The following is a 26,732-nucleotide window of genomic DNA, read 5'->3' as shown; positions in this document are numbered from 1 at the left end:
ACGGAAATAATAGTTGAGACAAGGGAGGTAAAGGGTGAAGAGTTGGCAGAGACACGGGAGACAGAAAAAAATAGAGGGAAGACTACACGATGAAGACGGGGTAAGTGACGCACACACACACACAGAGGTAGTGGTGGATAATGGGGGTGAGCTCGCGGACTGGGTAGAGGCCCGGTGCGAGCAGCGGGATAGCCTCCTCCAGGAACGAGGGGAGGGAGTATGCCCCCTTGAGGCGAGTCACGACCAGGTGGGTTCGGTCGTGCTTTGCGAGGTTGAGGGGACGGGTGCTGTGAACAGGTGCACGGAAAGCTTGGGGGGTATAGAGGCCCCGGAGACCCTTGTGGGGACACGAATCCCCAGTGTGGTTGTCCCTGTGTGTGTCGTGCAAGGTGTGAGTGCGTCCCCGTGTGTGGAAGCGACCCCGTGTGTGAGTGGTGTGGTGGCGATGGTGCCAGAGTACGTGCTTCCCAGCACGCCGTGTGTGGATGAGGAACCGTGTGTGGAAGAGGCCGTGTGTGTGGAAGAGGCCGTGTGTGTGGATGAAACGGCCAGTGTGGATGAGGCACCGCGGTTGAGTGCCCCCGCGTGTGTGAGTGAGGGACGGTGTGTGGATGAGGCACCGCGGGTGAGTGCCCCCGCGTGTGTGGGTGAGGCACCGTGTGTGAGTGAGGCCGTGTGTGTGGATGAAACGGCCAGTGTGAGTGAAGCACCGCGGGTGAGTGCCCCCGCGTGTGTGAGTGAGGCACCGCGGGTGAGTTCCCCCGCGCGAGTGAATGGAGCACCACGTGTGAGTGGTATGGGTTATGCAAGGGAGACCGTGTGTGTGAGAGAGCGGTATGTGAGGGAGATGTCGGTTGGCATGCGGGAGCACGCAGCCGCGTCTCCCGGTGTGAATGTGATGGAGTGGAGTGTGTGCGTCGTAACACGCAGGTGTGCGTGGGTCGAATGGCGACGACGGCGACAGAGGAACGAAAGCCGAGAATCGGCTGTAGTTGTTTCGGGGACCGTGCCGGGTTCACCCAGCAGTGAGCACAAGGTCCGTGCTGTGCAACACACGAGGCCGCCACGTGCTCGCTTGCGAGAGTGAAGGCCCGGTCCGGAAACGCACGCGGTGGATTTGCCGATCCCGCGGACGGACAAAGTTTAGGCAGGATTACGGATTTGGACCGGACGGGTTCTCCACGCGATCGTGTGTGTTAAGCTCTAACGGGCAACGCACATGTGTTCGCGTGGGGAACCCCTCGAGACGTGGGGCTTGTGTTTTTTTTATGCGCACGGTGACGCCATGGCTGCACGTGGGGTTGGAATCCGGCAGGAGGGGTATCCCTGCCGGATGGCACCATCCAAGGAGGGACGAGGAACACGTGCAGCTGCATGACGTCACGGGCAGGTGCAAAGTGCGCGAGTTGCCGCGCTGGTACTGCGCATGGAAAAAAAAAAACAAAAAAAAAAACAGCAAGCCTCACTTTCGGGTGCACAGGATTCCCGGGCAAGGGGTGGAAGACCCCCTTACCCGGGGCACAGGATGGAAACTAGTTAGGGGGAAGGGTTAGCTTAGTTAGACCGACTTCATGGGGCAGGGGTAAGTCCTCATGGAGTCCGTGGAATGGATTAGGTAGAGGGATTTAGTGAGCTTTAGGTTGGGAAATAAAATGATTTATTTGGAGACTGTGACAGACTTGTGAATGTGTAGAGGGGACGTAGCTTAGCTACGTAGTGTTAAAAGGAACGTGCTGTAGTTTAAGGGACGACGTGGGAGCACGAGTTAGTTAGGGGATGTAGTTGGGAGGTGTGTGTGTAGTTGGGAGTTCGGCGGTGTGTGTGTTGAAGAGTTGTGAGGTGAGTACTTGTTGAGTGAATGAGGCCAGCGGGTCTGTGTGAGTGGAGCGAATGGGGAATGCATGGTGCGATGAGTGATTGGGGGGAGGAGTGACTCCCGCCCAAGGGACCCCCGGGGTCAGTATAAAGTGAGTTAGGGGGTTAGTCAAATTTACAAAATGGAGGTCGTTTTGTTGTTGGTGGGAGTGTAGGCTCGAAACCCGTTTGGAGGGGTGCAGGAGCCCTGTTGATGGGCTGGGAGCGTGGCTGCGAAAGGTGAGTATCGCTGAGTGGGTACCCCGGGCACCAGGCTAGTCGGCCGCGGTAGGCCAAGGGCCCATGGGGGGCCGGGATAGCGTAGTGGGCACGGGTGCGTCTGCTTGGTGCGGAGGCCCGGGGCGCCATTAGCCGCGTGGGCAGTGTTGTGGGCAAGGGTGACCCTCGGAAAGGGGCCTGGGAAGCCAGCCTGCCACGTGTGCGTTTCAGGGGAGGTGCCATGGGGGGAACTCCCCGGTGTTAGGGAGCTGGTAGGCTCGGAGGCAGTGTAGTGCCCGGGGGTGCCATAGCGGGAGAATCGGCAGAGGGTCGTGCCTGCCAAAGGGAGCCACGTGTCCCAGCCATGAGACCGTGTGAGGGCACGGAGAGAAAATTGGGGGGCGAGGCCCGAAATTGTGAGGACACCAACACAGGCGACGGGAATCTGGGTTTATAGAACCAATAGTTTAAGCGAGAGGCGCTTGTTGAAAGCCCCGGGGTAGTTTAACAGTTAAATGGATAGGGCAGAATAGGAAGTGTACCCCTCCGCACCATCCATCCCCTCGCTGTCGTTGTGGGCCGCTGGACCCACTTTGGTTATAAATCGCTGAACTCTGGGGAGGCCATTCTGAGGCTTGAGTTGGGCCTCGACACAGGACGTTAGCTCTCCCTTATTCCCTTCCGGGAAGGGAACGTAGGGGTTGGGAGTAGGCTAGGTGACAGGATAGGTTAGCCGAACAAGGACAGTACAGGGGGTTAGGGGACGATTTATAGTGGGGAAGTAAAATAAAATAAAAAAAAAGTTGGGGCTAAATTGGGGTTTGACAAATTAAGGGAGTGGGTATAGACAGTGACAGGCAAAGGCGATAGGTTGGGAGGGAGACAGGTAGGTAGGTCCGAGCCCGCCTTCCAAGTGGCCAGCACCACCACACTCCCGCCACCAACCTCCACTGAACGGCAAAGTCTGGCCAACTTCATCGGCTGGCCGTGTTTTGCTTCAAGGCGGAGGCCGGCCAACTTCATCGGCAGCTGTTGTGGTGCTGCAAGGCCTGTGCCGGCCGGATCGTCTGCAGCTGCTGTACTTCAAGGCCTGTGCCGGCCAGTTCATCTGCCAGCTGTGTTTGCCTGCAGCGGCCTTCTTCTGCGGGCTGTGTTTGCCTGCTGCCTTTGCCATGCCATGCCCACTGCCCACGTTCACCAGCCCCGTTCAATTTTGCTTTGCCCCCCCCCCCCCCCTGTTCATTTCCATGTGTGCCAGGATCCGCAAGGCAACAGTTTGCAAGCTGCGAGAACTGCCCTGTTGGCAGCTACAACACGGGCCTGCAGTGGCGGCCCGTGCACCGTGTTTGCGTCCATCCATTCACCCATCCATTTATAGTGTTCATTGCGTGTGCCACTTGAGCTGGCACGGAGACTGCATTTGTGCAGCCCATGCACCGTTGTGGTTCACTGCGTTCAGTTCAAACCATTCATCCATCCATTCGTTGTGTTCATTGCGTGTGCCACTTGAGCTGGCACGGAGACAACGGTTGTGCAGCCCATGCACCGTTGTGGTTCACTGCGTTCAGTTCAAAAGGGAAGGCCTTGGACTGCGTGTGAGCAGCCAGCCACGTTCCCTGTCACCTGCATTGTTTTGAGCCAGAGACTGCATGCGAGCAGCCTGGCTCCCTGCTAACTGCTTTTCTTTTGCAGAGTTCATTGATCCTGGGCCATGGTTTAGTGTAAAATTTGTAAGTTAAGGTTAAGATGTACTGTAAATATGAGTGCGCCCCCGGCATGTCTGTCCTAGCGCCGGCAATTTTATTTAAGTCGTCCGTGTGAGTGAGTTTGTTTAGGTAGTTACGCAGCCCTTAAGTTATTTATTTTGGGGACACGAATACCATGAATGTCGCACTCAGGGATCCGTAGGTAAAATGTACTAGGGGAAAACTACACATGATGGCACACGAAAATTTGACGACTCGGGACGAGTCTGTTAAAAGGGGAGCGGGTAGTGTTGTGGTTACCAAATTCGCAAACCACCATTCAGGTCCCTTAGGTGAGATATCTCGGTAAGTATATGTGTAGTTAGGCCCAAACCCGTTGTCTAGAGGGAATAAATGTCATTCATGCGTGCTGCGACTCTTCAGGATAGCCGTTTTTCTTTTACTATCTTTATTTTGGACCAACCGCCATTATTACCACCACCAACCAGTCTCAAAAGCCATCACAACAACAACCACCAACCACAACGCCGCTTCACCACAACCGCCACGACCTTTACCGTCACAACTCGCCACCATCGCATCACCGTCATCTCGCGCCACTCGTGGGCACCGATGCTGGACTCGTGTAGAGCGCGCACCGAGGAGCGTGTTCAAAAGCATCGCGGACTTTCCGCAGAAAAACGGATCAAAAACGACTCACGCCCACTTTTGTTCCGTCCAATCGGTGAGCGAGGGGCGATTTGGCCCCGCCTCCAGGGCGTTGGAGGGCGGTCGCTATATGCAAATTAATGGATCAAAAGGCATTCACGCCCACTTTTCCTCGGGCCAATGGGGAGCCAGCAAGAGAGGTGAAAGGTCGGAGGCAGAGGGTCAAAGATGAAGGAGCGAGGCCACGGGGGATATAAGGGACCGCGTTCGTCAGTCGAGGAGTTGAGTTCGCAGGAGGAAGAGTTGAGTTGGAAGCGGAGGAAGAGTTCAGTGCAGTTGGGAGTTCGCGGAGTCGGAGTGAAGAGGACGGAGCTGTGGAGAGGCGGCGGCGGCGAAGGCGGACGAGGGGGTGCTCGCGTCGGATTCGAGGAACTGCGGAGGAAAAGGCCGGCGGCGCGACCGAGGTCGTGGTGGAGACGCTCGTCGCGGGACCCGCGATTTTGTGAAATCCTCCTTTCCCCGAGCATCAGCAACCCCCTCCTGTTTCCCCCCGCGCTGAGATAGTGCGACAAAGGGGGGCCCCCTTCCCACCCCCTACCAGACACTGTCCGCGAGGCCCGCGGAGTTGAGGCACCACCGCCGCTCCGCGTCTCATCATCAGACGGGTAGGCCCGACACGGTCTCGGCCCCAGGCCCGCCTACCCCCTCATCCTGGAGGGTGGTTCTCTTTTCTTTTGCTTTGGGAATATGTGTTGTCGGCGCCGTCTGTGAAGTAAAATTGTATAAGTGTTGCCGTGTGCTCGCGTAGTCGGTATTAGATCTGCATTGTCGCATTTGCTTTTTGTCTTCTTCTTTTCCATGTGCTTTTGGTGGAATTGTATATGTGTGCTTTCCGTTCATCGCGAAATAAATGTGCTTATTATTGAACTGTTTTCCCGCTTCGCTTCGTCATTTCTTTCATTGAATCCTCATCTTGCTTCACGTAAAGGGTTGGTCGTGGGTTAAGACACACGATAATTAATCGAACCGTCGAGGTCGACGAATAACACCGCTCGGTTATCCCGATAGTACGGAACGGGTCGCTTAAGTGGCCCGTGTCCGAAGTCGACCTGCGGCGAGGTGCGATCGCCCGGTCTACCCTCCGTGTGGGTACTTAGGTAGGTCGAATTTGGCGAGCAACCCTATCCCACGCGGGGGCCGATTGGCACGATCGCGGTGAGACCGAAAGGTCCACCCGTGACTGGTTCCCGGCGTTAGTCCGAGAGGGTCACGACTGGATTGTCCGTCCGGTGGGCGACGTGCCGCGATTCGAGTTACGTGGCCGTTCGCACGCCGGCGGGCACGAATCCGCGACAATATATATATATATATATATATATATATATATATATATATATATATATATATATATATATATATATATATATATATATATATATATATATATATATATATATATATATATATATATATATATATATATATATATATATATATATATATAATCTTCTTCTTCTTTCGTCTGCTCCCTTTAGGAGTCGCCACAGCGGATTATCCGTATGATCCGCATAGTGATTTGGCACATGTTTTACGCCGGATGCCCTTCCTGACGCAACCCTCGTCGCCTCTTACGACACAGGGAGATGGTACACCTATTTTAACTGGGGTATACACCGGCCCAGTACACTGGTACTCATTTCGCCGACCTCGGAAGGATGACAGGCTGAGTCAACCCCCTGGTGTATTAGTTCAGTGGCCCAACGGGGCTTGAACTCAGGACCTCTTGGATCCCAAGTCGCTGCCCTAACCACTGCGCCAACACCAGGCATATATATATATATATATATATATATATATATATATATATATATATATATATATATATATATATATATATATATATATATATATATATATATATATATATATATATATATATATATATATATATATATATATATATATATATATATATATATATATATATATATATGGTAAAGTGAGAAGCGAATGTAAGAAGAATCCTTCGTTCGCTTCTAGTATTAATTTTTTTAGATGAGATCCTGTTCTCGGCGGTGTAGTTGTTGTTGTGAAGGTACTGTTGAGGTAATATAGCGAACGCAGTGAGCTTCATACTTAACGCATGCACGTGAGAGAATAGGTAAACAACAACAGCAACAGCAACAGCAACAGCAACAGCAACAGCAACAGCAACAACAGCAACAACAGCAACAACAACAACGACAACACAATACCCCTGGCTATTTCGAATCCGTGTCGATAGCTATGACCTTTTGCTTCCGGTTGTTGTTAAACGCTGTGCAGTGTATAAACACGATTGGGTTTTATTTCTATCTTGTGAATACTACTTGATGTGTGCACACGAGAGAATAGGAAACAACAAAAACAACACAATACCCTGGCAATTGTGAATCCGTGTCGTTGGCTATGACCATTTTGCTTCGGTTTTTTTTTTTGCTTATTGTTTTTTTTGTTTCCGGTTTTTGTCATGGGGAATGATGCATGCTGGGAGATCATGACAGGATGTGTTTATTATTTTATTCAATTATTTTTTTTCCCAAAGATAATTTTATCCTTCCGAAAGTGATTTTTTTCATGACAGGAAGTGTTTATTTTGTATTTAACATTACCGGGAGTGATTTTGAAACTCTTTCCGGAACTTTTAATTTATTTTATTCTTGACCAGAAGTGATCGTTTATTTATTTATTTATTCAATTATTTTTTTCCCAAAGTTAATTTTAATAAAGATATCTCCCGCATCATCAAAAAATATTTTTTAATCGTGATTTACATTATTTGTTCGCTGATCCCGAATCCAGGCTGAAGTAACCGGAAATTGCGTCAAAATCATCAGCTGTGCGGCGCTTACATGTACCACGGTATAGTTGGCAAGTATACAGTTGTGAACAAGTTTTATGTAAAGTCAGAAGCAAATGTAAGAAGAATTCTACGTTCGCTTCTAGGCTTTGCCTATTCCATGTTGCAATCTACAGTAGTGTACAGTAATGTCGTAGGCCTTCACATTCACTCACCACTCACTCACCCAGAGCAACTTCCAGTCCTGCAAGCTCCATTCATGGTAAGTGCCCTATGCAGGTGAATCATTTAAAAAAATCTTTTTTACCGTATTTTTACTGTTCCTTTTCGATGTTTAGATACACAAATACTTACCATTGTGTTACAATTGCCAACAGTATTCAGGACAGTAACATGCTGTACAGGTTTGTAGCCTTGGGGCAATTGGTTATACCATATAGCCGAGGTGTGTAGTAGGCTATACCATCTAGGTTTGTGTAAGTACACTCGATGATGTTCGCACAATGACGACATCGCTTAACGACGCATTTCTCAGAACGTATCCCTGTCGTTAAGTGACGCATGACTGTGTGTGTGTGTGTGTGTGTGTGTGTGTGTGTGTGTGTGTGTGTGTTTTTGTGTGCGCGCACTCCTCGATTTATGCTCGAGATGCATTCCTAAAAACTGAATAAAACTTAATTGGAAAACGATTTTCCCATCGGTGTAATGTTATGAATTGAAGATGTGTTCCTGGGTGGAAATTTCCTGTCCTAACCTAACTCCAAGCTCAGTGAAGACAGTGAATGTGTTAATGCAGTTTCTGCAAATAAATACAAAAGACATAATCACTAAATAAATCAATAAAGAGCGTAAATAAATGTTTAAATGAATAAATTATGTCCAGTTTTTAAGTGAATGCACACATGAAATCTGTGGCACAATCTACCATCTGTGCAATTTGGTTTGGAAGAGTGAAGCATTTCCAGACGACTGGGCTAAAGCCATCATTACCCCCAAATACTAAAATAAGGACAAGTTAAACTGTGGGAACTACAGAGGCATCAGCTTGCTGAGTCACACAGGGCAAATCTTCAGAACTATTATTCAAAGAAGAATGATGAAGAAATTAGAAGAAATACTTGACGAAGTGCAAGCTGTATTTCGCCCAGGAATAGTTAGTTAGTTGATGGATTTCACCCATCAATTAATTATTCACACAAAGGCAAATAATAATATGGAATAGGCAAAGCCTCGAAGCGAACGTAGAATTCTTCTTACATTTGCTTCTGACTTTACATAAAACTTGTTCACAACTGTATACTTGCCAACTATACCGTGGTACATGTAAGTGCCGCACAGCTGATGATTTTGACGCAATTTCCGGTTACTTCAGTCTGGATTCGGGATCAGCGAACAAATAATGTAAATCACAATTAAAAAAATATTTTTTGATGATGCGGGAGATATCTTTATTAAAATTAACTTTGGGAAAAAATAATTGAATAAACGATCACTTCTGGTCAAGAATAAAATAAATTAAAAGTTTCGGATAGAGTTTCAAAATCACTCCCGGTAATGTTAAATACAAAATATACACTTCCTGTCGTGAAAAAAATCACTTTCGGAAGTATAAAATTAACTTTGGGGAAAAAATAATTTAATAAATAAATAAACACTTCCGGTCATGATCTCCCGGCATGCATCATTCCCCATGACAAAAACGGAAGCAAAATGGTCATAGCCAACGACACGGATTCACAGTTGCCAGGGTATTGTGTTGTTTTTGTTGTTTCCTATTCTCTCGTGTGCACGCATTAAGTAATATTCACAGGATAGAAATAAAACCCAATCGTGTTTATACACCGCACAGCGTTTAACAACAACCGGAAACAAAAGGTCATAGCTATCGACACTGATTCCAAATAGCCAGGGGTATTGTGTTATTGTTGTTTCCTATTCTCTCACATGCAGCGTTAAGTATGAAGCTCACTCCGTTCGCTATAAATACCTGGATATGAACAAGGATGTATATTGCCATTATATAGAGTTTGAAAAAGTGTTTGACTCTGTGTGGTCAGATGGCTTATGGAGGGCACTTAAATGATTTGGCTTCCTTGTTAAAATCACCAAACTACTTCAAGCACTCTACAGCAAGTCAAAGAGCACAGTAACAGTGAATGGAGATCTTTCTGACTAGTTCAGCATTACAGTTGGGGTCCATCAGGGATGTGCAATATCATCCCAGTTCTTCAACATGTTGCTTGAACTCGTAATGCTGCACGCAATACATGATGTGCTGCAAGTAGTTGACATCCAAGGAAAGGTTATATCAAACCTACGATTCACAGACTTTCTTGCTCACAGAGGCGGCAGAAAACCTGCAAATCGTTATCGATTGTGTTTACACCAAAGTTCCAAATTCCTCACCCGAGATTAGTGCCAAAACTGGTCCTATCATTCGAGCTGCACAGACGGGGATCTTATGAGAAGGGTTTGCCAATTGGTCCCTGTCCTCTTGCCTTGTTCAGACTTTACCGTTTTTCTCCAGATGGGGGCATCAAGAGTTCATCAGCATTCCCATGAGACTTTTCAGCTCCATGGGCCAGACTGAAATCATACTGCTACAATTTATCCTCCCGCTCCCCCTCCCCCTTTCAATCTGGCTCTCATGTTTCTTGAACCATTAGAGACACTGCAAGGATGAATGGTCTGTTATAACCAAAAATTTCTGCCCATACAAGTACATGTGGAAATTATTCGTAGCAGACAGCATAGCCAATAATGCTTTGCCAGTGATGGAATAATTTCGCTGGGGCCTTCTCCCAGCCCGACTATAATACGCGATCACTCTTTTCACGCCGTCCCCCCACCCCCCATATCTGAGGCAAAACTACACACAATCCCTCTTGTCTTGCATCAGTGTCCAGGGTAAAGGTCTTGTCACCATTGAGATAAGCTAAAATGGGTGCAGATGTCAAACACCCCACTAGTTCGAGGAAGGCATTCTTGCACTCCCATGTCCAATTTGACCCCGTCCCCTTCTCTGTAAGCTGGTGAAGGGGCCTGGTTATCTCCGCAAATTTTGCCACAAAACGCCGATAAAATCGAGCAGAGTCCCAAAACCCCCCTAAGCTCTTTTATGTTGTGAGGTACGGGCCATTCCACTACAGCTGTATTTAACCTGGGTCAGTTTTCACCCCCTTGTGACCTTTTACGTGACCAAGATAGGCCACCTCTTTCGCAAAAAAGTGCATTTTTTCCTGACTCAACTTCATACTCACCCATCTGAGGTGCCCAACACCTGGTCCAAATTGGTTATGGCTTAGTCAAATGTCTTAGCATGCACTAGATCTCATGCAGGCACACCAGACATGATTGCTATGGCATGCCACCTCGTACCCGCTCCATCAATCTATCAAAGATGTCGGGGCGTCACACAAACCAATTGGCATCAAAGTGAACTGATACAGTCCCTTACCTCTGGAAAATGCCATTTTCTCCTTCCCTGCCTTATTCATCTCCACCTGTCAATACCCACTCTTAAGGTCAAAAGTTGAGAACCAATTTGAACCCACAATGGCATTGAGGGTATCGTTAATTTGAGGCAGGTGATAGGAGCCAAAGAGTGTCATGTTAAGCTGGCGATAGTCCACACAGAAACGCGTGGTCTCATCCTTTTTTTTTAAACCAGAATAACCGGTGCCATCCAAGGACTTCCTGAGGACTCAATGACACCTGTATCAAGCGTCTTTTCTATCTGTTCATCAGCTTTCTCCCTCTCGCTCCAGGGGAGCCGTTGGTCAGGTTGACGAACAGGCCGGCCTCACGGGTGTTGATCTAATGTTTTGACAGGCCTGTACGTCCAATGCCTTCAGAAAACAAAAAGATGATGTCTAAATGATGGTTAATAATTATTTGTGTCAGGCCTCCCACGGGGCCTCCTCTAAATTTATGCCACTGCAATTTACCATCTCACAAATGGGATCGGACCAATTCCTACTGGGCTTTCGAGATTCCCTCTGGGGTCAGTGCGGCCGGATATTTACATCTCTCATCTCTGCAAAGTTTACAACTGGGGTACAGCCTGCTATCTTCATGCCACATCCTATAGTATATGGTTCTGTGATAAAGTTAATTATCCTTACCACAACAACGGGGCATGTGATGTTCATGATGGCACAGCCCATGACTAAGTCCTGGATTGGCTATCCTTCTAGCTGCTCCACGAATCCACAGGGCTCTCGCCAGGTTGGGTGAGCCTTCCATTGTGCCAGGACTATTGCCTCATCACCCAGGGGCATGGTCATGGGATCAGCAGTCTCAAGCTCACACCCCCGAATGGCAGTTTTTCCAATCCCACCCGGAGGACACCACTGTCCCAGGTCAATCATACATCCACCAGTGGTGAACAAGTTCAATCCTATTAGCCATGCGTCACAAACGTTGGCCACCCATACTTCTATTCTCTGTTTAAAATACCCCAACTTGAGGGTTACAAAACCACGTTCTCTGATGGGGGGGGGGGGCATTGTCCCGGTAGCCAACTGCAAACTATGGTTTTGCAAACGCTGGATCTGGTCCCAACCGTTTGCACTCAAATTCAGGATCACAAGGCTGATGATCGTGGTTACTCCTGTGTCCACTGCAGCGTCTACCCCAAAGCCCTCAATTTTGCACATAATTGTTAAACTACTCATGTCAATTTGTCCACAATCAATGACTTGCCACAGAGACAAGAGCTCTTAGCCATCTACCATTACTGAACACGGCCCTGTATGCTCAGCACAACTTGGTTTCCCAGAGTTTGGCGGGGCGAGGGGGAAGGGTGAGTGCCCGGCTCATCAGGCACTGTTCTGAGGGGAGTTGGTGGTCTAGTGTTCAATGGTCTATCCCTGTGCAGGACTCTGCAGTCCCGTGACAGGTTACCCATGCGATCACAGTTGAAACACCTCACCGGGTCAGGTGTGTGCCTCCAAAATTCCAAATTGCCTTCCCTGAAATTCAGAGTTGAAGTCAAAAAGTAACATAAAATTACCATCTCACATTACCATAAGATGGTAATGATGGCCTATCCGATGCCATCACTGTCGCTGCCTGCCTTGGCCCAGATCTTGCCAACTGCAGGTCCACCATCTCCCAAATCATCCTTTCCAGGTTCACCCCACAATCATGGGTGGCCTCCTCCCTGGAACCGTTGTTGTTTGCAGGGCCCACCTGCCTCAGCATCACCGGATGGCGCTCATCCCCCTCCCTTGCTCCCCCCCGTGCCAGAGGACTCGTCGCCTCCCATCGGACTGCGGTGTCTGATGCCTGGCTCATGGGGGATGGGCACCAAACAGACAGCTGAACCTTGTGGTCTGGGTCCTGGAGGGCATGGTTGAAATGGTCCAGAGACGGGCTTTCCTGAGCAGACACTCCCATGCCTGCGTGTGCAATTACAACGACAATTTATCAACTCAACCCCCCCCCCCGCCACCCCCCAGTCAGGGAGAGCTCAAAATCTCCCAGCTCAGTTTGGGTTAACCTTTATCACTCACCAGTCATCTTTCTTTTCATACCCCTGAAACCTCCATCCCCCACTTCCACCCTGAACTCCTTCCTTTTTCTTCCTAATACAATCTCTTTTCTCCCACATTTTGTTCTCTTCTTACCTTTAAAACATTTCATTTCACACCTCCAATTGTTTGATGTTTAAAAAAAAAAGAAACAATGAAAATTGTTTTCAACATTACAAATTACTTGGTGTTTTTGCCTTCAGCTCCACCAAGTTAATAAGATTAAAGCATGCAAGGCCTGTTTTTCAAGGAATCATAAAACTGAGAAAGTAACGACCATGAGATGTTTTGGAGATTATCATTCAATTTTTCAATCATATTTCTGACTCAAACACACCAATGTAGGCTCTTTGTGGACTGATTCTTGCAGTAGATTTCGTGTGGATACCAGTGATTGACACTGAATAATCTGTTCTGTTATGCTGTGCAGGACAGAGAGGATGTTGTGCAGGTGTTCAATACCAGCTCCTGGTGTGGAGGCACCACCCTGGCCAGCAGAGAAAACAAAGTCAGGAAAAACTTGGAGAACCTGGTCCTTGGGCACAGACATAGCCATTGTATGAGAAAGAAAGGAAGATTGGTGGGTGAAGGGGGTTGGGTGGCAGAAAGGGGGAAGGGGGGTGATTTTGGTTCGAATTTTGGAGAGGGCAGAAGGTTGCAGGACTAGATTGGTAACCTCAGAGTGGAATTCTAGCGATGGGTTTTACAATCTACACAATCCCTGACTAGCACTTGAATGCATTTATGACTTTGAAATGCAGTCTTTTCAGTGACTGGTGCTCAGCATTTTGGAACTTCACATCGACAACAGGCATTTCACAAGGTTGTTGCCTAATAAGGTTGTTTAATGAAGTCGTTTTTCATAACAAAGTAGATTTGCAACTCTGTTTATTTTCTCACCCATAAAGGTTCAAAAATACATTAAATAACATCAACACATATTGGATAAAATGCACAACCTGGCTCTGTGCTCGTTAGCTTCCATCACTCGGCTAAATTTGAATCACCTCGTGCATAATAAGTTTCACCATTCTCAAGCTCGGCAAATGCAAATGTACAAATATAGCAGTGCATTAAAACCAGTTTTCAAATGAGCAAGTTTGAATCACCATTGTGCATACCAGGTCTTGGCTAAATTTGAATCACCTCGTGCATAATAACTTTCACCATTCTCAAGCTTGGCAAATGCAAATGTACAAATATAGCAGTGCATTAAAACCAGTTTTCAAATGAGCAAGTTTGAATCACCAGGTCTAACACATGAGTCATGAAACTCATGCGTGCAAAGGCCTCACATCAACAATGACTCAAAAACAAGTCATCTGACACGGGGAAGGGCAATTAATGCACAATCAGCATCGAAGAAGGAGCAGCATTCAATGAGCTTCAGCCTGCACACAATTTAAGTAAAATTTACAGAGGGCTCCTTCCAAATATAATGATCAGTTAAGGCTCTGAGAAGCGCATTCCTTTCACGAAGTAATGAGTTTGCCATTCCGTGTGAACATTGCATGCCTGGTGTTGGCTTAATGGTTAGGTGGTGGGGTTGGGATGTTAGCATCTTTAGTTCAAATCCCACTCAGCTGTTGAATTAATATCAGGTGGGGGGTAACTGCCTGTCATCCTTCTGAGGTTGGCAAATTGAGTGCCTGCTTGCTGGTATCCTGTATTTGAGTGGTGACCTGTTCAGGATTGTGTCCAATAGCGAAGGAGACTGCTTAGGCAGCATCAATGCTCTGTGCAGAGCATGCTCCTGATGGATGGATGGATGGATGGATGGATGGATTGTTATTAATCCTATTCTTCTTTTTGATGTATAAAAAATTTCAAACAAAGTTGAGCACTCATTATGCTTGTGTAAACAAACACCTTGTCATTGTCTAATTTTTCCTACCTTACCATTTTTTTTTATTTCTTTAATAGAGAAGGCTCACGGAGGAATTTATGGTGACGAATATTACAGGTAAGCGAACGAAGGTCATTGGGACACCTCAGTGTAATGTTACATGAATTAATGGGAATAATTTTTGCAAAAGGACAAAATCGATATATGCATGTGACGAGTTCAAAGAACACATTTCCCCTGCATATTGAGAAACAAGGACATGGTCGGTGTATGTGAGCGGAAAATTTAATTGGTCCTGGTAATGTAAAATGCCGGAATATTTTGTCGAAGTCCTACAAAACGGAAGAGTTTTGAAAGTGCTAAAAAGACGAATTGTCTTGTACTGTGTTCATATATGTATTTCTATATCATTTAATTCAATTCAAATAAAATTGATTCTTTAAGGGTTGGAGAAAAAAAAATTCCAGAAGTTTACTGCCGTTGATGGAGTGTCTTTTCCACCACCTTATTTAACACCTCACATGATTTCTTTGTGCCTGTTCTTTTGTGTCCTTTATGACGTCCTTAAAAACAGTAAGTTCTTGTTTGGAAGGACTTTCAATTCTGTTTGACTGCCAGGCAGGCAGACAGGGTGAAGAAATTATCTCGCTCATCTGCGCATGTGTGATCGGGACAAATACAGAGACAGAAAGTACAGTAAAACTTGCAGGTTTGTTTTCCGATTCATGTTCCGATTCGTGTTCAAAATTGTTGATGTTACATTGAAATTCAGTCATTGCTCGATCATAAACCGATGTTTGCGGACGGACAGACAGACAGACAGATGTTAACCAATTACTTAATCCCAATTTTTGCCTTGCGTGCACAGGGTAATTATTGTTGGTGGTGTGATGACTCGGTATAATGACAGGTTGGTGGTGTAATGGTTAGAGTGTCTGCTCTGAGTCTGGCAAGATCAGTGATTCAAACTGTCTGAGTCATTGTGTTGCTCTTCTTGGTTGCTTTATGCAGCTTTTTTTGGCTATAAGAGCATGGTCGTTACTTCATTTGAAAATCCTAGCCACCTGAGGTAATTGATTCAATGAGAGCTGTTTGGTATTTCCTCCAATTATGGGTGAAAGATGCTATTGGGCCTTGTTATATGTATATAAAATATTATTTTTGCTTTGGTTTTCTTTACATGGTCGGGAAACCGAAGCAAAAAATTACATCAGCACAAGGGGTTTATACTCGAACCCACAACAGATACACAGACACAGCAACTTAAAATAAACGGGGATTTAATGAAAGTAGAAATATTTACAAGGGTAATAATACAACAAGCCAGTAGGCGACATGGGTGGCCGCTGGACTAAGGCGAATTTGAAATATGTAGATAAGAGAACACATCAGATGACATTTTTGCCGTTCGTTGTTCCATATAGGAACATGATGAGCAACTGTGCATTCATCATTTGTGTTCGATTCCCTAACCCTACATTAGAGAATCCCAACGCGAACGTTGGGGTGAAAGCATATAGTAATTTAATTGCATACTAGTCATACAGTTTTCGACGAATCGGGCTGAAAATTTTGACAGAGGTTGATTGTAGGACGCATAAAAGCGCAGAAGCCGATTTTTGATTTTCGGATTTTTTTCAAAAATTTCAGTCATGTTGCTAGGCAACAGTGGCGTCCATATCAACCGTGCTGAAAAGCATACAACTAGATCCTGGTAAAACCTACCAGTCAAGTTTCATCAAAATCGGTTGACTCCTCTGGCCTCCATAGCTGTCCATTACATACATACAGACAGACGGAAAACCTGAGAATAACGGTAGTCTAGCAACCACCCTACAGACATACAGACAGACGGAAAACCTGAGAATAAGGGTAGTATCGCGACCACCCAAAAAGTAAAAATAATAATACGTGAAGTAAATTAAGGTCTAAATTTGAGGTGCCTCTACACACAGACTTTGATACAGACAAGGGGAAAACAAAAGAAAATCAAATTATCCCTTTCATCTGGCACTTAGCTTTGTCCAGAGATTGTCTCCATTGAACTTTGGGATTGAGCCACTTCGTCCTGCGTGGGAAGATGTGCCCAAAAATGGCGCCGAGCCACGCTCTGGGTGGGAAATGTACATGAGGTAATTTGTGAGGAGGTATTCAACGCCAGAGCTCACCAACTGCCGTGCAGCTTCTTCATCGATCACGCTTGCCGACGCCATTCTCTTGGGTGATATACACGAGGCTTCGAAGTCGATCTCTCACGACCAGCCAAGAGTCAATGGCCAGCGTATAGCTCCACCATACGAACCAGTTCGCCTCAGTATGAATACGAGAATTGTACAGTCTTCTTCATATGCTGAAGGAAAGCTAGCTGTAATGTCCGATCCTACACACCATCTCCTAGCTCCGTCTCTCGACCGTGTGCCTCCCTTACACCAAACTCAAAACCCAACCAAACCAAAACCTCTTACTTCTGATGTCATGCCCATCAATCATCCAGCTCCAGGTGTGGCTTGCTGGCACGAAACCCAGGAAGGTTGGGCGACTGCCTGCTTGGCACATTTGGCTTGCTTGTGGTTATGGATATTGTTATAAAAAACGTTCTATTTTCATGGCTGGCTTGTAAATCCAAAAACGTAGGAAAGGTCATAGGGGGGAAATTACACACTGGGGAAAATTGGTCTTAATCCCCATCTAATTAACACAGCACCACCCCCTGTGTGGTGACAAGTTCCAATTCAGCTCACAGATTCGCTCCTTAACTTACATTGAGATGTCTCCTGCATGTCCACGGACCAAGCAACTCTATACATCCTAAATTTGCTATGAAATTCCTCCATCTACCTACACAACTGTAACAATATGTATATATTGCTTGTATATATTACAAATCGATTTCAAATACATATAATATAACCAACATTACAACAAAATCTGTACAAAATAAATGTTTTTATGATGATTGGTGGAAATCATGACAACGCAGCAAATCTGTAACCATAAATAAATCTCTGTAATGACGTGTGGAGAAGCGAGCAAAGCGAAATTATTCTGCACCTTAGAAGGCCTGCTCACTCGAAAATTCACTCGATCTAGATCTTGCAAGCATTGCAGCTTCAGAGTAAGTGAAGCATGGATATTCATTTTTGAGCCTCGATTAACTTTTTTTTTGGTTTGGGTTTCAGAGATGTAGGAATTACACCAGTAATTGTGAGTCACATGCTCTCACACAATGTGTTTTCACAATAAACCTCATATTACACAACTATGTCTGCTATCCACTGGACCGTATTTCACCACAAGGATTTAACAACCACGGGCTTGAGGACAGATTAGGATTTGAAACAACTTGGGAATTTAAATCTTTCACGTGGCACTGCAAGTCTGAAAATCAGCATGCCAATGGAAGTCACATGTACTACATACTTACATTCTCACATACCATGAGAAAATAATGGCAGATTTTGGAAATAATTGTTTGTAATCTGCTGTTGTATTGTCAGAAAGTAAAGCATGCACATAACGTCAGTATCGTGCAAGCCCTCTCAATAAGGGCATTTTGCCTTTCTAAACAAAGCCACACTGCCTCACCTGTCTGACATTGCTCATCTTGTCTCTTTCATCAACCCTGAGTGTTGGAAGCATCATATTCAAATATCCTTCCCACTCCTGAATGATATCATCAGGGTTTGAGACCAATGTCTCCTTCATACAAGTTTTCTTTGGTGCATTCATAATTTCTCTGTCCATGGACCCAAACTCATGGCGCTGCCTTTCCAATTGGCAATTTTTCAAAGCCCAGTAATATGATGAGCTTTCTGAGTAAACACATTTGCCATCAAGTTCCTGTTGCCAAAAGACTTCAGGAACACTCTTGCTTCGAGTTCCATTTTCTGCTAGCGGCTTCATTTGTGGGGGGCTGGAGGATAAAGTTCTGAACAAAGTTCTTGGAAAGGTAGTTTCTCGCGTGTCCTTCTGGGAATTGTGAGGAAACGTCTTGTGTATGGAGATTTTCTCTCTCTCATTCTTCCAGAATGGAAGCGTGCCTCGACTTAGCTTTTGCAAAAGTGAGGGATGCGTTTTTTGAGATGAGAAATGTTGGGGTGATAGAAAGGAAGATTCACATAACATCTTGCTCCTCCTTTTTTTGCACATTAAGTCATTATCAGACTTGTTTTTCTCCTGATGAGCAGGTCCACTCATGCATAAGCTGTTCCATGAAGAGTATGATTTCATTTTTTCTGCTGTATTTGGAATCTTTGGTGGCTTTGATGTGATGAGAGGTATCCAGTCTGAAAGATGTGAGGTTTGGGCTGAAGACATCGTTTGAACATGACCAGAGTCCACTGAGTGGGATCGGTTTCTGCTCAGGACCAAGTGGTTTGTAGCAATAGTCGGGGACATCTCACTGTCTGAGGGTGCCAGACCTGAATCTTGGGATAAGTATTTTAGGCATAACTCTCTTTTACTCCTTTTCAATTGTTCTTTATGGCATGCAAGTTCCTTGTTCCTGTTATTGTCCATTTTTGCACCATCTTCTTTGATGCTTGTAAGATAAAAACCCCGCAGTTCATCTGCATCATTTTTATGGCTGGGATTGTTTTGAGTCATCGAAGGCAAATTGATGCTTGAAATACAACATTGTTTGCTTTGTGAAACAGCATCCTCTTGAAGCTCATTGTCCAATTTTTTCGTTTTGTCACAATTCTGTTGAATTGCTTTCTTTAAACATGCTGACGATTTTGCACTTTCCCCTGCTCCGGCCTCATTGTGGGTCCCTTTATTCATGAATCTGATGGACTTCAACAAAACTCCATTGGAATTCACATCACCTGTGGGAAAGTGGAACAATGCAAATTATTTCATTCACGGACAAATAAGCATCCATTTTAAAAGTTTATTCCCTTCTTTTACACCTACTTGTGAGCCCGACGACATGACTGACTACTTTGTTCAAACAAAGCAAGTTGAAGTTTAGTACTGTTACTGTTACTTGTGATTGCAATTTGTTGTTTGAAATGCTGAATCCGTCTTTAATATTTCATTTCATTGGCTATTTTATGTTTCAAGATTAACTTCTCCAAAAGTTCATGACTTGACTTGTATACATTTTGTGTCTTGCATCCAGATTTTAGGAATATTTAAGCTGCACATTGCAATAACCTTGCATTGCCATTGTGATACACAAATAATGCAAAATTGTATTGCAATGGCATATCCAAAAATAGAGTATGTGGGGGTGATAGCGTTTGGGGGGGGGGAGGGTGGTGTGGGGGCAAGCAAGAGTTCAGACTCCCCCCCTCTCCTCCCCCGTTTATTTAATAAAAATGTTATTGCTTGTATTCCTTGATATTTTAATATTACTGTCTGTTATTTTAAAATCCCTAAAGCATTTTTCTCTTGGCATTATCAGAGCAGATGCCAAACTATTGCTAGGTATAATTAGATGCTCACCTCTGTTTTCAAACTTCAGTACTTGTGAACAACTCCCTTATCCCCTTTTATTTGGTCAGTAAATCTCCCATTGTATTTTGTCTCTGGGTCTCAACATACAAAATGTCGAAACACTGCATTTGAGCATACAAATTAACAAGCAAAAAGTGTGACACAATGTGAAATTGCCCCCGAGTCATACTTTCCCAATGTGGGTCATGCCGTGAATTATCTCTGCAATGTTCATGACGATTACAAGAACCATTTCAAAGTTGTCGACAAAAAGGCATCGACAGAACCTTATCCTTATGAAGTCGAGTACATAACGAGTTGCTTTCGTGAGCCAATTAAACTGGGTTATGGAGACGGGGAGACGAAGATAGAGTCTTGCATACTTGCAAAGCAGAAAACAAGGCTGTGGTGTAACAAGTTTCTGATCATTATGTGGCCTTGCTATGCTGTTGAAGGAGAAAGTTTATGGATGGGTGAGTGGATGACAATGCTGATGCCTACACTTTTACTCTCACATTTATCACAAATATAGTAAGAGGAAACCTCGTGACTAGTTTCTGAAATGGAAATGATAACATTGCTTGTTTAGCATGCACATGCAATGCTGTGCTGCTAAAAACTTTGGGACGGCACCCCTAAATTCTAAATGAACACTGCCATATTCTGCACATTTCCATTTTCTCCCACTGAAAAAGATTGTTTGACAAAGGTCTCTTATTGTGAGATTTTAGACAACACTGTCTAAAACAATGTCTAAAAAAACCAGACAGTGTCTGTCGAAAAACAACAACATTTTAGACACTGCGAGCTTTGATGAAACAATATGATGAGGGCCCTTAGGTGTATGACAACAGCATTGCTATTGAATTACTTTGAGCACAACAACTGATAATTATTTGCTGTGGTCATCCTTGAGCCTTGGTGTCAGGCAGATTGAACCATTCTTGAACATCTTGGAGCATTACCTGAGGACCACAGTCAGAAAACCATAAGCCACCACTGAACTCGCACTTGCTATATAAAGGAGGATTGGTGCGATAATACACCCTGGCATCTACCAACATTGTTTTTTTCTTTACAGGAGTGAGGTTCATGGGAGAGCAAGGTAGAACTGACAGTGGGACAAACATCAAGGGAATGCATGAACAGAAAATAGTAGATAGAGGATGAGAGGAAACACTGAAACCACCAAGTAAGATGGTTGGGTGAGGAAAGGTTAATAGGGGTAATAAATATTGTGAGACAGAATCGGGGATGACAATAGATGAAATGCACTGCTTGCCTGAAGCAATGGAGGGAAATATGACACAGAACAGCCTCTGGAAGGTGGTTCTATAATAGACGGGAGAAATGAGGAACAAAAGAGTTGAAGTGTGCAGTCAGCCTGGATTTTGGAAGTGTAACTAGGGGGTGTTATTCCAAGTATGTTACATCCCAGAGTGGATAGGGAGGGTTTGAGGACTGAGAGAGCACAGAGAGAGCAATATCAGAAAATAGATGGAAGAAAACAGAGAGACAACTGACCTGCTTGCAATGTGAAAGCAACAGACCCTGTGCTTTGGCCTCATCACATGAGATTCCTATAATTTTGAGTTTTACATTTCACACAATGCGGGAGAGATAGATGTGATTCTGGGGCACAAGCCCATAGCAGAGGAACTTATTCCAATGAACTACAGACAGAGGTGTTTCAGACTGTGACTAGCTCTGATTTTCCAAAGAAAGACTTGGATCAACGGAGGATGCTCAGTCTGCGGCTGGCTTTGGAGTCCAGCTTTGCTATGTGTTTGGCACAGGAAAGGTCATGGCTGATGCTGAGCTATAGACATAGAAGAGACTTAACCTCTTCCAGTGGATGACGAAGGACATAGATTGCTCATCCCTCCTATCCAGCTGCCATACTCACCCTCCATTTTCTCAATCCACCCCTGAGAATAAACTCGGCTATCCCACTTCCAGGGCCAAGTTGACTTTTGTGCATTGAATGTAATCAATCTTTCTTGGTCAGTACAGCTTTGATGATAACAGCAGTTTTTCACCAAAATGTTTGAAGCTTACTGATCTTTCCTTCATAGGAAATTAATTGATTCTGAATAGGAACCTGAACTTTGAATCCTTCTCTCATACCTGCATTGGTTTGGATATCGGGGAAAAAACATTATTTTTACAGGCTTCTCAGGCTCTTGGAGAAGCTGAAACACAAATCACTTGCACATGCAGACAGATACATGAGACAACACCAGATTTCACTTTCATACAAACACACCTGCTTAGATTGAGGGAAGTGACATAACTTCCCAGAGCACTCTGGGTATCAGCAATATCACCTTTATGACATCACTTTTGTCTCCCCCACTCAATGAGGTAATCAAGGAGGAATTTTTCCTCCTCCCCATGGATGTCAACCTCTGCATTTTTTTCTCATGCTCTATCCTTTGTAAATGCTAAGAATCAAGCAAGGAAGCAGCAAATACCACTTTAAAGTCTTTGGTATGACTTCAGCTGGGGTTCAAACCAATGACCTCCCAGACTCAGAACAGATCTGCCGTGTGATGACAAAACCTAGCAAGTCCGGTTTTGGTCAAATTTGAGTTAGACCCATATCTGGACTTACTAGGTTTTTCCTGTCCAGATATGGGTCTAACTCAAATTTGACCAAAACCGGACTTGCTAGGTTTTGCCATCACACGCCAGAGATGCTCTAACCATAACTCCACTGAGTAGCAATGTTCAAGTGGAAATCAATAACTGGTTTTTGAGGAGTTTGGATCAAATTGCGAGAGTGTGAAATACTCTTCTATTGCTTTTCGGTCCTTGTATAGTGTACAGACAATCTATTAAAGGGTAAATCCTTGTGCAGTGAGAGCAAGGTTGTCAGTATAAGTGAATTTCAGCAATGTTGTATGTGGCGTATCGTGTGTGTGTGTGTGTGTGTGTGTGTGTGTGTGTGTGTGTGTGTGTGTGTGTGTGTATGTATATATATATATATATATATATATATATATATATATATATATATATATATATATATATATATATATATATATATATATGTTGAATAGTGGAGGCAGCCAACAAAGAGCCCTTGTAGGAGATAATTGTTTAAGGTCTTTGAGAAAGTTACCTTTATTAGAAAACTTGAAGCTGGTGGTTGCTCGACAATAATGTCAAGACAAACATCATGGCTCAACAGCAAAGAAGTTTGGTTGCTTTCATTAACAGTCCATGTTTCCGAACCACATCATAGGCTGACAAAAGGTCTACAAGGACAGAAACAGTCCCATGGCATGCTGGAAGCCAGTCCAAATATGTTTGATCAACATAACTACTGGGTTAGCTTTTTCCTTGTCATAAATCATCTTGCTTTTTCGGCATAGAGGGCTCCATTATTAGCAGAGTAAAGGCCAACATAAATCACTCCAATGACTTATTTTGTTGTACATCGGAGCCATAATAGTAGGTAGCTCGAGGCATCATCAGCTGGTTTTCCTGGTTTGAGGAAGGGAATGGCCTTTGCCTCTTGCAAAATTGGTGGTGTTTCACCAGTGGAGTGAACATTAGTATATAGTAACATCAGTCAGTCTTGTCCCTTGTGTCAGTCAGTCTTGTCATCAGTCAGTCTTGTCCTCTTGTCCTTATAACAGTATATTCTTCAAAAACTTGGGGGTAAAGGCACTGTCACACCTTGACGATTTAGTCAGCGTATGCCGACTTATGAAAAATTTGTCTAAAACGCTGGCACATATCGAATACGTTATTGGTAAGTTTTGTATACGTTAAGAGCACGCTGAAAAACACTGCCATACGTCGTAGTACGCTGGCTTTCATCGTTGTACTTTGTGGTTGTCCTCAAATTTTAGCATGCTTGAAATTTTACGAGGTATGCCAGCGTATGACTCACACGTTCCACTACGCTGGCCATAAGTTGTTGGCACATTAAGCGATCGTTGGCACATGTTGACACACATTACTTGTAAGTTACTCATAAGTCGAAACACGTCGAGGTAATGATTAGCGTACCCGAAACTTATTTGTAACCTTTGAGTAACGTGTTGTAGGCACGTTACACTATCGTTGACATACGTCGAGGCATATTATGCGATCGTTGACACACGTCGAGGCACGTTACTTGTAAGTTACTCATAAGTCGAAACACGTTGAGGTAATGCTTAGTGTACCCAAAACTTATTTCTAACCTATGAGTAACGTGCTTTGAACCTATGTGTAACGTACCTCCAACGCATATTGACGTATGTAGACGTATTTGATTGATGTCTTCCGGACGACCACAGAACTTTCTGAACGTGTTTCTAATTTACAGCCACCGTATAATGGCGTATTGGCAGCGTTAAAAAAAACAACAACAATAACTTCCGATATTTCGTCATATCGGAATAATACTTCCGATAACAATAACCGTTACGTCACGTCCGATTGCCTCTCCAGTTTGCTCATGTCTTGTTCTTAGTTCCTCCTCTGTGAATATTTTCTGTTTGCGGATATTGTCACGTCGACGTCGAAACTTAAAAGCAAATGTCCGAATATATTTTAAAATTCGTGATAGACTAAAAAAGAACAACAACAACAACAACTTCTGATATTTCGTCACGTGCCTTCACAGAGCCAAGGAGAAAAAAAGAAAATGTGCCTTGACGGAGAAAATAAGTTTCGGGGATGCTAAACATTACCTCGACGTGTTTCGACTTATCAGTAACTTACAAGGAACTTGTGTCGATGTGTGTCAATGATCGCATATCGTGCCTACAATTTATTCCCAGCATAGAGGAACATGTGAGCCATATGGCGAGTACGTCGTAAAATTTTCAGCATGCTTGAAATTTCACGACGTACGAGACGTACCACAAAATATGACAGCATACTTCATCGTTTTTCAGCGTGCTCTTAATGTATACACAACTTATCCATAACGTATTCGACGTGTGCCAGCTTGGTTCGGCAAATTTTTCATAGGTCGGCATACGCTGGCTAAATCGTCTAGGTGTGACTGCGTGGTTGACACTTTCAATTTTCAGGCGGTAATGATTTGAATCGGCGTACGGCAGGTTTTTAACAGGCTCCGCCACGAGTTCGTTGGCGATACATGCAGCGCGCTATGCCTAAGTTAAACTATCGATGGGCATAGGTTGTGAACGCCGACAACAGGCTAAGCATTCATTGGTATAAGTTATCTATACGACAACGAAACGTTCTGTGCCCATTACTAGTATGTTATGCATACGACCAACATGTTATGAATACGACCAAAACTTAAAAAAAAAAAAATATTTCAGCGTACGCCAACGTTTTACATACATTTTTTACGTTGCCATTGCTGGCTAAATCAAGGTGTGACAGCGCTTTTTAATACTGTCTTGTCCTGCTGCTTTTCCTGCTTTGGTAATTCGTAGTCGACAGTACTGCATAAATTTCATTTCTTATGTATGGAAGTGAGAGAGGGGAAATATCTGAGAATACGGAGATTGTGTTCATGAATAATTTTCTGATCTTGTGTCTGATCAAGTTTGAAGAACAGATTTGGGAATTGAAAAGTGTGATGGCTATAGAATTAGCTCTAACTTTCCATGGATAGCATTGAGAATCCGCAGCTGCTCCAAGAGTTTCCATGCTTTTCCATGCTTTTCGGCTAGAACGTGTGAAGTTTAGGCTCTCAACCCTCTGATTTCTCTCCCATTTGTCGCCAGGCTGTGTCCAAAGATTCTATGATTTATGTGGCTACATCTGGGTTATCAATCACTCCATATTCTTGAAAGAGTGCCTCTGTTTAAGGAATCAGATTGTGTATGCTCCTTAGTACTTGTGAAGGATGTCCTTCTTCCCAATGGCCATAATAATCTGACAGAAGTTGTCTTAGTTTTGTGGAGTTGGGCTGAAGCTTATGACCTTATCCTCTCTTTTAACAGTATATTGGAGCCAGGTTGTTTTGCGGAAGTTCCATCAGAATTTTAGTTTAGATTTAATCGGTGTCACCCTAATTCCTGATGTGGACTGTTGCTGGGTATGTAAAAAACAAAAACAGAGAAAGAATGTGTACCCTCCCCTATTCATCGGGGCTGGCTGGATAGCAGAGATGTACACACACTCGTCTCTGAGCTGTTTAGCCTTGGTTTAAATGTCGACCCAGCTATAAACTGCCTTCCTGCTGTTTCACAGGCAGGGTGAGGCATTAATGTGTGCACCCTCCCTTGGATGGATGTTAAATGGGGCGTCACATATGCATTAAATGGTGGATGCTAATATCTCACAGTGTACTTTGTGAAGATTAAGTGGACTATCCCTTGAAAAGCGGTAAATGTCGTGTCTGCCTACCCCCTGGAAAAGTTGGGACAAAATGTGCATACGCTAAAGTGTGATGCTTAATCAGAATGGTGGTCATATTATATTGTTGCGAATTCTGCGCCCGCCGGCGTGCGAACGGCCGCTTTCCACTGATAGTAGCCGCTCGCCCACCGGACGGACAATTCAGTCGTGACCTTCCGGAACAATGCCGGAACCCTGTCACGGGTGGGTCTTCAACCCCACTACGGCCTAGCCAATTTTCTACCCGCGCAGAATAGGGTGAATCGCCGAATGTCGATATACCTAAGTACCCGCGCGGATAGCTAACTGGGAGACCGTACCTCGATGCA

General features: G+C 44.7%; 1 long non-coding RNA gene and 1 pseudogene across 2 annotated transcripts in view; one reads left to right on the top strand and one right to left on the bottom strand.

Annotated features, from left to right (window-relative positions):
- LOC147026329 (uncharacterized) overlaps positions 1–26,732 on the bottom strand; it is a 50,989-nt pseudogene that overhangs the window by 15,953 nt on the left and 8,304 nt on the right. Inside the window, exons 2-3 of the transcript XR_015058287.1 lie at positions 18,232–19,472; positions 13,138–13,287 (exon numbers count right to left, since the gene is read on the bottom strand). The product of XR_015058287.1 is annotated as an uncharacterized LOC147026329 (transcript). The remainder of the gene's footprint in view (positions 1–13,137; positions 13,288–18,231; positions 19,473–26,732) is intronic.
- Positions 7,029–26,732, top strand: part of LOC147026328 (uncharacterized) — a 79,000-nt gene continuing 59,296 nt past the window's right edge. The window contains exons 1-2 of the long non-coding RNA XR_015058288.1: positions 7,029–7,528; positions 14,724–14,763. This is a non-coding gene — a long non-coding RNA (uncharacterized LOC147026328). The remainder of the gene's footprint in view (positions 7,529–14,723; positions 14,764–26,732) is intronic.

The sequence above is a fragment of the Eptatretus burgeri genome, chromosome 5 (genome assembly GCF_056783735.1).
Source record: "Eptatretus burgeri isolate ZD-2024b chromosome 5, Ebu_testis_v1, whole genome shotgun sequence".
NCBI classification, from domain to species: Eukaryota; Metazoa; Chordata; class Myxini; order Myxiniformes; family Myxinidae; genus Eptatretus; species Eptatretus burgeri.
The sequence above is the reverse complement of the archived record's forward strand: the minus strand, read 5'-3'. Positions and strand labels throughout refer to the sequence as shown.